This window comes from Balaenoptera ricei, chromosome 2 (assembly GCF_028023285.1).
Source record: "Balaenoptera ricei isolate mBalRic1 chromosome 2, mBalRic1.hap2, whole genome shotgun sequence".
Taxonomy (NCBI): domain Eukaryota; kingdom Metazoa; phylum Chordata; class Mammalia; order Artiodactyla; family Balaenopteridae; genus Balaenoptera; species Balaenoptera ricei.
In genome coordinates, this window is record NC_082640.1 from 152,139,950 (window position 1) to 152,153,985 (window position 14,036).

A 14,036-nucleotide genomic window follows, 5' to 3' on the forward strand; every position below is an offset into this window, starting at 1 on the left:
TTGTAGTTTGGTAAACTGCCCATATATTTATAGCCAGTGATTGATTTGGTTGCTCTTTCTACTATATCATGTTGCCAATCGAGTGTATATTATGTATATACTTGATAACCAGATGAAATTGTAAGATGTACATTTTATTTGAATTTGTTAGTGTTCCCACTTTTCAGCGGTATTGATTTATTTAAGGTGGAAGGTACAGATGCAAAGGCCAGATTTCTGGATCCATTTGAATAGTATAAATTAATTGCATCAGTAAACACAACCTGGTGTGTTATCTTGAGTTAAGGTGAGTGAGATGCTCCTGATAGAAACCTCATAAATGTGGTTATGTGTTTGTACTTCATAACTAGGAAGATTAATTTCTAAGATATTGGCTGGTTTCAGTGAATTAATATTTTGTGTTCATGTAGTCAGGATACCTGGCATTTTAAATTCATATGTGTATATACTGTGACCTTACTGATAAGCATACTATGAGAGTATGATAGATGACTCTGTAAGTCATGAATGAAAATTGAATTTTATAATCTTGGTAGGGGCTATATGAAAATTTCCTTTTCTTTCCTCTGCTGCCCTTCCCTCTTTTTCCCTTCCATGCTTTTCCCTTCCCTCGCTTTCTCTCTTTCCTTCCTCCCCTGCCTTACTCCCTTCATTCCACATATCAGTTTAGTTATTTCGCCAGTTGCTTTTATATAAATAAGTTGATTTCAACTAGCATGAAAGGACCATCTTAATTTATGATACTATTTTTACTTGCTTTTTCCTACTTCTTTCTTAAATTAATAAACACAGTTTTATTACTGCCCTTTTCCTATATATGGAGGCTGGACAGTAAGAAAGATTTTAAATAAGTTCTTTAACGGTACTTAATTTGAAAATGAACTGAGATCAGTTGAGAAGATATTTAAATATATAGTCTTGGACCTATATTAATTTATAATTGACTTGAATTATATATGCATAGGGCTCTTTAAATATTTGTACTTTGTAATTGATAAATAGCTTTTCTCTAAAAGTTTCATTTATATTTCTCTTTATCAACCTGATGCCTTTAAAATATAACAGTCATGCTTAACCTTTGCTACATTATAGTAGTCATTCATTAAATTTGCTGAATAAATGATTTTATTTTTCTGTTGAAATTTTCAGTTTATTCTGTTACATTGAATTACTTTAAGAAGCACTCTAACAATGATTTGCTTTTTATTCTTTCCAGTTGTTAAAAAATTCTTCTAAAGATGATAACTCTCTAAACTATAGTAGATATTTATTATAATCTAAGGAATCATTATTTGAATATTTATGATGCTTTCTTTTGCTTTGAGAAAAAGTTAGGCTACGAAGAAGATTCAGAACAGTCTCAGTATAGTTTGTTAATTATATTACTAGTTATTTTAGTTGATTCTCACTGCCTTTGAAATGTATAAAAAATAAAATTTTCACATTAACATTTGGATTGAAGTTGATCATATGTGTAGAATAATTACTTCTGATTTTTTCTTTAAAAGTAGGAATGTACAATGATGATTTTGCTGAAGAAAATCTGTCTCATTGAAACTCAAAATGCAAGCACATAATTTAGCCATTTAATGAATTAGCATCCTTCAATTATTGACATTTTCAATTATATTCACAAAATGGAGATAGTTTAAATTTTCTATTATGATTTTTCAACTTTATTGAAGCCTGACTTACATCAATAAAATATACATATATTAAGTGTACACTTAGATGATTTTTCTTAAATCTATACCTTCTTATAACTGTCATTCCCCTTTTTAATCAGTTGTCTGCTTGCTCCCTGGCAATCAGTGGTCTGATTTTAGTCACTATATGTTAGTTTCTCTGTTCTAGAGCTTCATAGAAATGTGTATTCCTTTTTTGTCCCTGACATCTTTTGCCAGGCATGTTTTAGAGATTCATCCATGTTGCGTAAATCAGTAGTTTGTTCCTGTTTCCTACTGAATAATATTCCATTTATATGAATGTGTTACGTTTATTTATCCATTTAGCTGTTGGTTAGACACTTGGATTTTTTCAAATTTTTGATTCATTAATAAAGTGGCTGTTGTGTCTTCTATAAATATTCGGTGGAATTCACACATAAAGCCAGGTGGGCCTAGAGTTTTCTTTGTAGGAAGGTTTATTAATACACATTCATCATCTTTAATAGGTATAAGGCTTTATGGCTATTCAGGTTATTGATTCCTTCTTGATTGAGCATTGGCAGTTTATTTTAAGAAATTTATCCATTTCAGGTCTGGTTTCATATTTATTGACCCAAAGTTGTTCATAATATTTCCTTATTATCCTTTTGTAGCATCTATGGTGATGCTTCCTCTTTCATTCCTTATGTTGGCAGCTTATGTCTTCTTTTTTTCCCTTTAATTAGTTCATCTAGAATATTATCAATTTTATTGATCTTTTCAAGGAATTTGTGTTTGGTTTCATTGATTTTTTTTCCTCTATTGTTTATCTCTTTTATATTTCATTGATAGTATTTACGATGTGAAGCTTTTACCTATTTCGCCAAACTTTCAAATACTTTCACACTTCTTGAGGTATAACGTAGGGACTTTAAAACCATATTCTTGGGACTTCCCTGGTGGTGCAGTGGTTAAGAATCTGCCTGCCAGTGCAGGGGACATGGGTTCGATCCCTGGTCCTGGGAGATCCCATATGCCACAGAGTAACTAGGCCTGTGTGCCACAACTACTGAGCCTGTGCTCTAGAGCCCGCGAGCCACAACTACTGAGCCCGTGTGCCACAACTACTGAAGCCCACGCACCTAGAGCCCGTACTCCACAACAAGAGAAGCCACCGCAATGAGAAGCCCACGCACCGCAGCTAGAGAAAGCGCACACGCAGCAATGAAGACCCAACGCAGCCAAAAATAAAGAAATCAATTTTTAAAAATTTTTTTAAAATTAAAAAATAAAAAAACATATCCTTTTTTCTGCCTGTCATACATCTTATGACGTTGTTACAAACCCTATAGTATTTGTTATTTTAGTTTTAAATAATCAAACGTATTTTGTTTTTCAAATCAAATTTATTTTAAAAGAAATTAAAAATGAGAAAAAGTTTTACTTATACCTGCTCATACGTTTGTTCATTGTTTACATTCAACTTTCCATCCACAATTATTTTCTTTTTTTTTTTTTTAATTTATTTATTTTTATTTTACTTATTTATTTTTGGCTGCATTGGGTCTTCATTGCTGTGCACGGGCTTTCTCAAGTTGTAGGGAGCGGGGGGCCCCTCTTCATTGTGGTGTGTGGGCTTTTCATTGCGGTGGCTTCTCTTGTTGTGGAGCATGGGCTCTAGGCGTGTGGGCTTCAGTAGTTGTGGCCCGTGGGCTCAGTAGTTGTGGCCCGTAGGCTCAGTAGTTGTGGCCCACAGGCTCTAGGGCGCAGGCTCCGTAGTTATGGCTCACTGACTTAGTTGCTCTGTGGCATGTGGGATCTTCCCAGACCAGGGCTCGAACCCGTGTCCCCTGCCTTGGCAGGTGGATTCTTAACCACTGTACCGCCAGGGAAGTCCCACACAATTATTTTCTTTAAGCCTGAAAAACATCCCTTTAAATATATCTTGTAGTGTGTATCTGTTGGCAACAAGTTCTTTCAACATTTGTTTTCTGAAAATGTATTTATTTTGCCTTTATCTTTTAAAAGCTTTTTATTTTGGAATAATTTTAGAATTACAGAAACTTTGTAAAGAAAGTACAGAGAGTTTTCATATACTTTTTGCCCAGGTTCTCCTAATGTTAACATCTTACATAGCCTGGTACATTTGTCAAAAGTAATAAATTAACAGGGTGCAATATTATTTACTAAACTACACACTGTATTTGGATTTCACCAGTTTCTCCACAGTGTCCCTTTTCTCTTCCAAGATCTAATCCTAGATACCATGTCTCCTTAGTCTTCTCTAATCTGTGACAGTTTCTTAGTTGTTTCATGTTTTTTATGACCTTGATAGTTTTGAAGAGTATATTTGGGTCAGGTATTTTGTTGGATGACCCTCAGTTTGGGATTTTTTTGGTATTTTTCTCATTATTAGACTGGAATTACGGGTTTGTGGGTTGAATACCACAGAGTTAATGTGCCCTTCTTCAGTACCATTTAGAGTTGTTTCATCAGTGTAAAAATTTTCCCTGGAGCCCCTTGGTTAATCAGCCCTTCCTTACAGCTTCAATCCTTGGCAACTCCTGATCTATTTTTTTTCACCCTGTAGTTTTCCTTTTGCCATAATGTCAGATAAATGAATTACACAATATGTATCTTTTGGTTCTAGCTTTCTTCACCTAGCAAAATGCATTTAAGATTGACCCTTTTTTTTTTTTTTAATATCTTCATTGGAGTATAATTGCTTTACAATGTTGTGTTAGTTTCTGCTGTATAACAAAGTGAATCAGCTATACGTATACATATATTCCTATATCCCCTCCCTCTTGCGTCTCCCTCCCACTCTCCCTATCCCACCCCTCTGGGTGGTCACAAAGTACCAAGCTGATCTCCCTGTGCTATGCGACTGCTTCTCACTAGCTAGCTATTTTACATTTGGTAGTATATATATGTCAGTGCCACTCCCTGACTTTGTCTCAGCTTACCCTTCCCCCTCCCCGTGTCCTCATGTCCGTTCTCTACGTCTGCATCTTTATTCCTGTCCTGCTCCTAGGTTCTTCAGAAAAAAATTTTTTTTTTTTTAGATTCCATATATATATGTGTTAGCATACGGTATTTGTTTTTCTCTTTCTGACTCACTTCACTCTGTGTGACAGTCTCTAGGTCCATCCACCTCACTACAAATACCTTGATTTCATTTCTTTTTATGGCTGAGTAATATTCCATTGTATATATGTGCCACATCTTTATCCATTCATCTGTTGATGGACACCTAGGTCGCTTCCATGTCCTGGCTATTGTAAATAGTGCTGCAGTGAACATTGTGGTGCATGACTCTTTTTGAATTATGGTTTTCTCAGGGTATATGCCAAGTAGTGGGATTGCGGGGTAGTATGGTAGTTCTATTTTTAATTTTATTTTATTTATTTATTTTTTTAACATCTTCATTGGAGTATAATTGCTTTACAATGGTGTGTTAGCTTCTGCTTTATGACAAAGTGAATCAGCTATACATATACATGTATCCCCATATCTCCGCCCTCTTGCGTCTCCCTCCCATCCTCCCTATCCCACCCCTCTAGGTGGACACAAAGCACCAAGCTGATCTCCCTGTGCTATGCAGCTGCTTCCCACTAGCTATCTGTTTTACATTTGGTAGCGTATGTATGTCCTTGCCACTCTCTCACTTCGTCCCAGCTTGCCCTTCCCTCTCCCCGTGTCCTCAAGTCCATTCTCTGCGTCTGCATCTTTATTCCAGTCCTGCCCCTAGGTTCCTCAGAACCATTTTTTTTTTTTTTTTTAGATTCCATATATATATGTTAGCATACGGTATTTGTTTCTCTCTTTCTGACTCACTTCACTCTGTATGACAGTCTCTAGGTCCATCCACCTCACTACAAATAACTCAGTTTCGTTCTTTTTTATGGCTGAGTAATATTCCATTGTATATATGTGTCACATCTTCTTTATCCGTTCATCTGTCGATGGACACTTAGCTTGCTTCCATGTTCTGGCTATTGTAAATAGAGCTGCAGTGAACATTGTGGTACATGATTCTTTTTGAATTATGGTTTTCTCAGGGTATATGCCCAGTAGTGGGATTGCTGGGTCATATGGTAGTTCTATTTTTAGTTTTTAAGGAACCTCCATACTATTCTCCATAGTGGCTGTATCAATTTACATTCCCACCAACAGTGCAAGAGTGTTCCCTTTTCTCCACACCCTCTCCAGCATTTATTGTTTGTGGATTTTTTGATGATGGCCATTCTAACCGGTGTGAGGTGATACCTCATTGTAGTTTTGATTTGCACTTCTCTAATGATTAGTGATGTTGAGCATCCTTTCATGTGTTTGTTGGCAATCTGTATATCTTCTTTGGAGAAATGTCTATTTAGGTCTTCTGCCCTTTCTTGGATTGAGTTGTTTGTTTTTTTGATATTGAGCTGCATGAGCTGCTTGTATATTTTGGAGATTAATCCTTTGTCAGTTGCTTCATTTGCAAATATTTTCTCCCATTCTGAGAGTTGTTTTTTCGTCTTGTTTATGGTTTCCTTTGCTGTGCAAAAGCTTTTAAGTTTCATTAGGTCCCATTTGTTTATTTTTGTTTTTATTTCCATTACTTTAGGAGGTGGGTCAAAAAGTATCTTGCTGTGATTTGTGTCATAGAGTGTTCTGCTTATGTTTTCCTCTAAGAGTTTAATAGTGTCTGGCCTTACATTTAGGTCTTTAATCCATTTTGAGTTTATTTTTGTGTATGGTGTTAGGGAGTGTTCTAATTTCATTCTTTTACATGTAGCTGTCCTAGCACCACTTATTGAAGAGGCTTTCTTTTCTCCATTGTATATTCTTGCCTCTTTTCTCAAAGATAAGGTGACCATATGTGTGTGGATTTATCTCTGGGCTCTTTATAAGATTCACCTATTTTGTTGAGTGGGCCAATAGCTTGTTCCTTTGTATTGCTGAGTAGTAGTCATTTGTTTTTGACACACGATCATTTGTTTTGATAAATGAATGTTTTCATTCACCTGTTGAAGACCATGTTGATTTTTCCTCCAATTTTTGTCTATATATAAAGCTGCTATAAACATTTGTGTATCAGTTTTTGTGGGAACATGAGCTTTCATTTTTCTTGAGGTGATACCTAAGTAGGAGCAGGAATCCTGGGCAAGTGTATTTTTAACTTTGAAACCTGAAACTAAAACTTCTTAAGGCAAATGTAGGAGAAAATATATGTGACCTTGGATTGACATTGAATTTTTAGATATAATACTCAAACCACAATCTATTAAAAAAAATTATAATTTTTTTATATTCTGTCAAAAAATTAATTTTTTTTGCTGCATGCAAGACACTGTTAAGAGAATGCAAAGGCAAGTCACAGAGTGGGAAAAAAATATTTGAAAAGTCACACATCTGATTATAGACATGTGTCAAGAATATATAAAGAACTCTTAAATCTCAAAAGTAAACAATGTAATATAGAAATGGACAAAACATCTCAATAGACATTTCACCAAAGAAGCTATATGGTTGGCAGATAAGCACATGAATAGATGATCACATGCTTAATGTCATTTGTTATTAGAGAAATTGAATGCAAATGGAAACCACATTGAGATACCACTACACAACTATCAGAATTGCTTTTAAAAAAATTGAAAATACCAAATGCTGGAGAAATTGTAGAGCGACAGGAACACTCATTTGTTCCTGGTAACAATTCAGGATGATGCAGCTGCTTTGGAATACTGTTTGGCCTTTTCTTATTATAAGTGTATGTTTTCCATATGACCCAGCAATCCCAATCCTAGGTATTTACCCAAGTTAAATGAAAACTTACAGAAACCTGCTCTTGTTTTTGAAGGTATTTTCAATGGATAACAAAGTGTAGTTTTTCCATTTTTTTAAATTTCAGCACTTTTAAAGATGTTGTTCCATTGCCCACTAGCTTGTATTTTTTTCCAATAAGAAGCCCCCTGAAACTCTTTTTAACACCTATATATTCCACCCCCCACCCCACCGTGACTAATCTTCTCCTCCAAATTATGGTTTTATTTGTATTTAAAAATACATTAGAAATTCTTTATATGCCCGTGACTAAGCTAGTTTTCAATGTACATTACTTCAGATTTGAGACAGGTTTTGTTCTGAGAAGTCCTTTTTCAAGCTGAATGCTAAAATGGGGAATGCCGGTACATTTCCAAAGCTGATTAATGTAAATTGTTTTCTTGCTAATGTTGATGGGTGAATTTTATTAGACTTTTAGCTCCTGAACAGTTTTTAGTTCACGATGATAGTTACTGTAATGTGCTGTGACTGTGCTGAAAGCTGTCGAACACCATAATATCTGAAGTGCTGTAAACAGTGGTTGCTTTAAAAATTTACTTTTTTTCAAACCTCCTTCAGATTTTTTTTTTTTCTAGATAATTTTCTTTTTTGGTAATTTTTCTAAGTTGACATATATTAGTTTCAGGTGTACAACACAATGATCTGATATATGTATATAGTTAAATTATCACTGTAATAAATCTAGTTAACATATGTCACCGTATATAGTTGTAATTTTTTTCTTGTGATTAAGATATTTTCTATTTGTCTTCAAATTCACTTAACTTTTCCTCTGCAGTATCTAATTTGCTCTTAATCATTTCCAGAGAATTTCTTAATTTTTAGATTTTAAAAAAAATTATAGATGTTGCCTTTTTGTTAGTTTTTATTTCTTTTAATCAATGTATTCATTTTTTAAATTTTAAATCCTAACACATATTTATAGTAATTGTTTTACTGTCCTTATCTGCTGTTATCATCATCTCTGTCTTCTGGGTCTGTTTTAAATTGACTGATTTTCTTCTTAGTTATGGGCCACATTTTCCTACTTGTTGGCATCATAGTTAAAAAATACATATTTCTGGAAAAGTAATTCATAATTTCTTCAACCATGTTTCTATTGATGGGCAATTATGTTTTTTCCAGTTTGGAACTATTGCAAACAGCGTTGTAATGAATACCCTTGTGATATGTTTTGTTCACGTTTTAAAATGCATCTTAGTATAAATTCCTGCTAGTGGAGTTTCTCATCAAAGGGCATGTTTATGCAAATATTTGACATATAATGCTATATTTCCCTTTGCATAGGGTATACATATTTATATTACTTAAATAAGTACTGAATTAGTTTTAAGTTTAGAGGACAATCTTCTAATGAACATGGTTCACAGCAGAACACGCCAGGCTTTTAGTCATTTGTTCTGTAGCACGTTGTCACAGATTCCATCTTTTGGCCCTAGCATTAAAGTGAAGCCACTTGAATGTGATTCTTGGAAATATCATTTTCGCATAGTCAGATGCTAAAAGAAGTAGCTATTGGTCATTTTCTTATATGTTAGGTATAAGAAAAGTCAGTTTGATAGTGTTGTAAATGGTACTGCATTTTGTTATTGTTGTTGCTTCTAATGGAATGATTACAATATTTCTAAGAAAGTAATTAGGTGATATAGTTTATATTTGGTTTCTACTGAATTACTCAGAATGTTAGTTGTTGCAAGAAGAGGCTTTTCTGGGGCTTGTTTTAGTGACTTCCCTTTGTGATTAGAATCCACTAGAATATTACCTCTTGAGGGCAGAAATTTTGTCTGTATTGTTTTTGCAGAGACTTAAAACACCTGAGGTAGTGGACTACTGCTGCCTTATTCTTGGTTTGGGGCTTGGAGTGGAGTGTTTGCTCTGTATTCTAGTCCATCCTTAGCCTTTAGCAGGTTTTTGGGTGCTTGCATCACTGGATGATCTCTTTCCATGTTCTTTGTAAGTTTTGATTAGTTGCTGGACAGTGTGAACTTTATATTGTTGAGTATCTATATTTTATTGTCTTTCTTTAAAGACTGTTGAGTTTATTTTGATAGGCATTAATTTACTTTTGGATCACCTTTAGCTTATTTTTGTAGCTTGTTTTTAAGTTTTGTTATGGATCTTGTTAGCATAGCCTTTATTCTGTGGCTGGAGTCATTAGACTGGTCTCATGAGCAGATCTGGGCTACAGCCCTTGAGCTAAGAATGGATTTTACATTTTTAAAGGGTTGTAAAGAAACAAGAAAAAAACAAAGAATATGTGAGTTTTCTAGTTGTTTATATGTGAGGACAAATCTAATACCAGTTATTCTTTCATGGTTAGAAGTGGAAGTCTGTTTAGTAAACATTAATAGAAATGCTTTCAGACTTTTGGTATAATATATAACTAATAATTATACTTTTATCAAATCTCTTATTTGCTATAAATTGAGTTTAGTTTTTATAGTATTTGTAAGAGATATTAGCAGGATATTAAGAAACTGTAATTAAGATTAATTTCTGTCCTGCATCTTGGATGCCTACTCTGTGCCCCAGACTTTGTACAGCTTGCTGGGGACAGACAGAATAATACATGAATTGAAGACCAGGTACTCAGCCTAGTAGGGAACTAGACATGTGTATTATCTATTGCTGCATAACAAATTACCCTAAGACTAAGTGGCTTAAAAAACATTTATTATCTCTTGGTCTGGAATCGGGCCATGACTTAGCTGGATCTTCTGGCTCAGGGTTTTTCAAAAACCTGAAATTAAAATGTGGACCAAGCTACAGTGGCGTGGTACAGGCTTGACTGGTGGAGGATCCATTTCCAAGTCCACTCACATGGTTGTTGTTGGCAGGAATCAGTTCCTTTCCACATGGGCCTCTTCATAGGGCAGCTCACAGTGTGGTAGCTTATATCTCTTGTAACCTTATCTCAGAAGTGAAATCCTATCATTTTCGCTGTATTCTATTGTATATAAGAAGTAAGTCACTAGGTCCAGCCCACACTTGGAGGAGGAGATTACACAACAGCACGAATATGGGACACAGGGATCATTGACAGCCATTTTAGAAACTGCCTATAATAACATATGGTATATAAATTATATAAAATATTATAATTCTGTCTTAAAATAATGTTACAGGATTAATATGTATGACATAATAACAGTTTGCCACTGGTGTGCTAAGTGCTTCCCACAGATTATTTTATTTAAGCCTCTCCCAGTATTTGGTGGGAGAGGTAGTATGTAATATATCCATTTTACAGATAAGGAAATTGAAGCTCAGTGAGGTTACCTAACTATGATAATAGCAGAACCAAGACTCTAGTTCAGACTTTGCCGATTCTAGCACCCATATTTTTAATCTACATATTTTGTCAGCATTAAAATAGAATTACCTTTTATTGGGCACCTCTTATGTGCCAAGCCTTGTAAATGCTTTATTCATGTAAGCCTCATAATAACTCCATTAAAGCTCCTGATCTTACTGATGATGTACTTTAGATTCCAGATTCAAGAAATTACTTTGAAAAATTACATATATTTTTGACATATATTTTTTGTTTCAGAGACATTAAACAATATAACCCAAAGAGTCTCTGTAAATACCAAAAGAAAAGAATCATTTAAATACCTATTACTTTAAAAAAGTGGTATTCCTAATTAAATAAATTTGCAGAAGGAAACCTGACACATTTCAATCCATTTACTGTTCTGCAGATGAAGGGTAGTATGTGAATCTCAAACAGGAATGAATTTGTAAATACTTGAAAAGAAAACAACCCACTCAGAAGAAATCTTAGCAAATACTACTATATAAATTTTAGTCAGAAATTAGCTCATGTAGTTAATGTTGAAATATTTTTACTAATAAATTTGAAGTACTTTCACTAATAAATTCATTCACAAATAAATTGAGTGGCTTTCATATCAAAGGCTGTACGTACTTCCTTCAGTTATCCCATTGTTTTTGCGAAGTGAATCTTCTAGATGAGGAAAATACGACATAGAGAATTATTTTCTCATGGCTGAAGGGTAACTGTAAGATTGCTGATCTTATTGGCCTTTTAGACCAGTTTATTTTAATAATTTGAGGCTGTCTTGTAAAATATATGTTGATAATAATAAACCCTAAAGTTTTGAATGATTTTATTTTCCTTATAATAGCACTGTCTCACATTCTACATTTGTATTTGCTTTCTTAAGTGGGGCATAAAATGCAGTTGAAGGTGATAAGTTCTCAGATTCTGCGTCATATGTCATATGCCATTATTGACATCTTTCACTCAACTCATTCACTTATTTATTAAAAAATATTTATTACTAAGTTGTAAATACTGCTCTAAGTACTTTGGATACGTCAGTGAACAAAATGGACAAAAATCATGAAGTTTACATTTTAGCAGGCATGGTTCAAAAATAAACAGTAAACATGATAGGTAAGTAAGTAAGCAGGCATTCATTATGGATAAGGAAGAAATTCTATACCTGCTCTTTTAAACCATGCTAAGGAAAATTACATAGAAAACTACTTGGTTTTCAGCTTGGCTTATTTTTGTTGATCCCTTTAAAAATATTGTTTTAAGAACAACAAAATTTGGGGAAATATTCTCTCTAAAAACAGAGTTAAAATGATGCTATTAATTAAGAAAATGACCATGTTTTGCTCCTACAATAATTTCTTGCTTTATAACTCATGCATTATCAATATTGCTGCAAAATATAGTAATTTAATATCTTGGATACTTTTGATGGTGGTTTATAAAAACCCAAAGCACTTGGTATAACAAAATTTATGTTTCTCTAAACTTGTTTCTGTTCTAATTATATTATACTTTTGCTGGCTTTGAATATTAATGATAATTTTTTTGTTATAATTCCAAGTAAAATGTTACAGAAGACTTTTTCTTATTTGTTATTGAAATGATTCTTGTTTAGAAAACTCTCTGTACTTTTGTTTATCACACTTGTCTTTTTTTTTTCACACTTGTCCAAGTTAACTTTTTCTGTGAAGGGAAAGATTAAACATTTCTAATATCTTACTGGTGTAGCTTAGAATCGACTAGGATACATTATAGGTTCAGCATATGGTATGACAGCATTTTACAGGGTTGCATGTGTTGTCACAAACAGTATTATTAACTCAAATGTTAATACTTCTTTTGTTGACTTACGGAATTAAATCCATCCCTTAGACCATCAGAGTGGATTTTTTAATTTGTTTTTTAACCAAGAATCCCTGAATGTCTGCATTTTTTCTATATAATATAAAAAGTAGACCTCACATGACTGGATCTTGTGAGATGTTGAATACCTGAGATATTGAATAGACTTTAATTATTCTTATGTTTAGTGAATAGATGGAGTTACCTGAAATTAGAGGAATAGGGTTTTGAGAAAGGATTTTGAGAAAGAGACAGAATGAACAGTGGAGTCAATAAAAAGAATGTTCTCATTAGACTTAAGAATAGATATTAAAACAAAAGATAAAACACCAAGTTTTCTTTGGATTATTACTTTATTTGGCTTTCTAACATTCTCAGTGAGTACAATTTTTTTCCTTCTTTGTTTAGTCAGTGTAAACCAGAAACAATGAGGAAAATAGTGTACGAATAAATGGGAAGGAAGTAGAATTTCTGGGACACTCCTTTGAAGAGATTTTCTTTTCTTTGAATACTTGGCCATTTAAAAGCATTTGAGATTTGAGGTTCAAAAGGAGGATAATAGTAGTCCTGTGCTCTAATTTTTGAAACCTCTTCTCCAACTTTTCTATCTAGTCTTTCATAACTGGTTAATTAGTGGTTAAGTACCCATCACATTCAGTTTTGTATATAGAAACTATTTCTTTTCTTCTCTTTTATAAGGAACTCTGTGCCTGGAGATAAGACTTTTCTTATCTAGCTCTGGAATTCTCAAATGGTATTAAAGTTATATCTTTGCCTACAAATTTTCTCCTTGGCGAGAAAATTGTTTTCAAAGGAAATTCTAAGCCTAATGATGGAGAAGTGACAAATGAAACCAATAACCAAGCCTGAGAAAGCATATCCATTTTGTAGTTTAAGATGCTCCATAACTAAGATTTAACTGGTATTAGACTTCTATTGCAATTGTTGGTATTTTTAAATACATTTGAGAAAGGAATAATCTACCATAATCCATATGAACCTTTGCTTGTGATGTTTGGAGTGGTTGCCAGCCGCTTAATGGCTGCGATAACCTTTGCTTGGCTAATATACATGACACTTTTAGAACTTTTCCTAAAAGTGACAATATGCCTGTCACCTGCAGAGTTAAGTGGTGTAATGGCAGCTGAGCAGTAAGATGGAGGGGGGTGGAGTTGAGATTTTGTAAGAATGAATTCACTCATGCAGAGAACATGTTTCAGTTTGAGGTAATGGAAACATTAGCCCAGAATATGTAGTTGAGTACATTTTGTTTGGTTTTGAGTGGTTCTTCAAAGATAGAATCTTTTAATCTCTGTATATGTGCTGTTGCACAGTGTTGTTAGAAGGAAAAGTGATGATGGCATTTGGAGGACTTTCAGGCTTAGAGCTAATTAAGGTATCTGGTACAGCAT

The 14,036-nt window shown here is 33.8% G+C and overlaps 1 protein-coding gene across 3 annotated transcripts in view; it reads left to right on the plus strand.

The window, feature by feature from the left end:
* Positions 1–14,036, plus strand: part of FUT8 (fucosyltransferase 8) — a 321,610-nt gene that overhangs the window by 148,925 nt on the left and 158,649 nt on the right. The window lies entirely within an intron of this gene.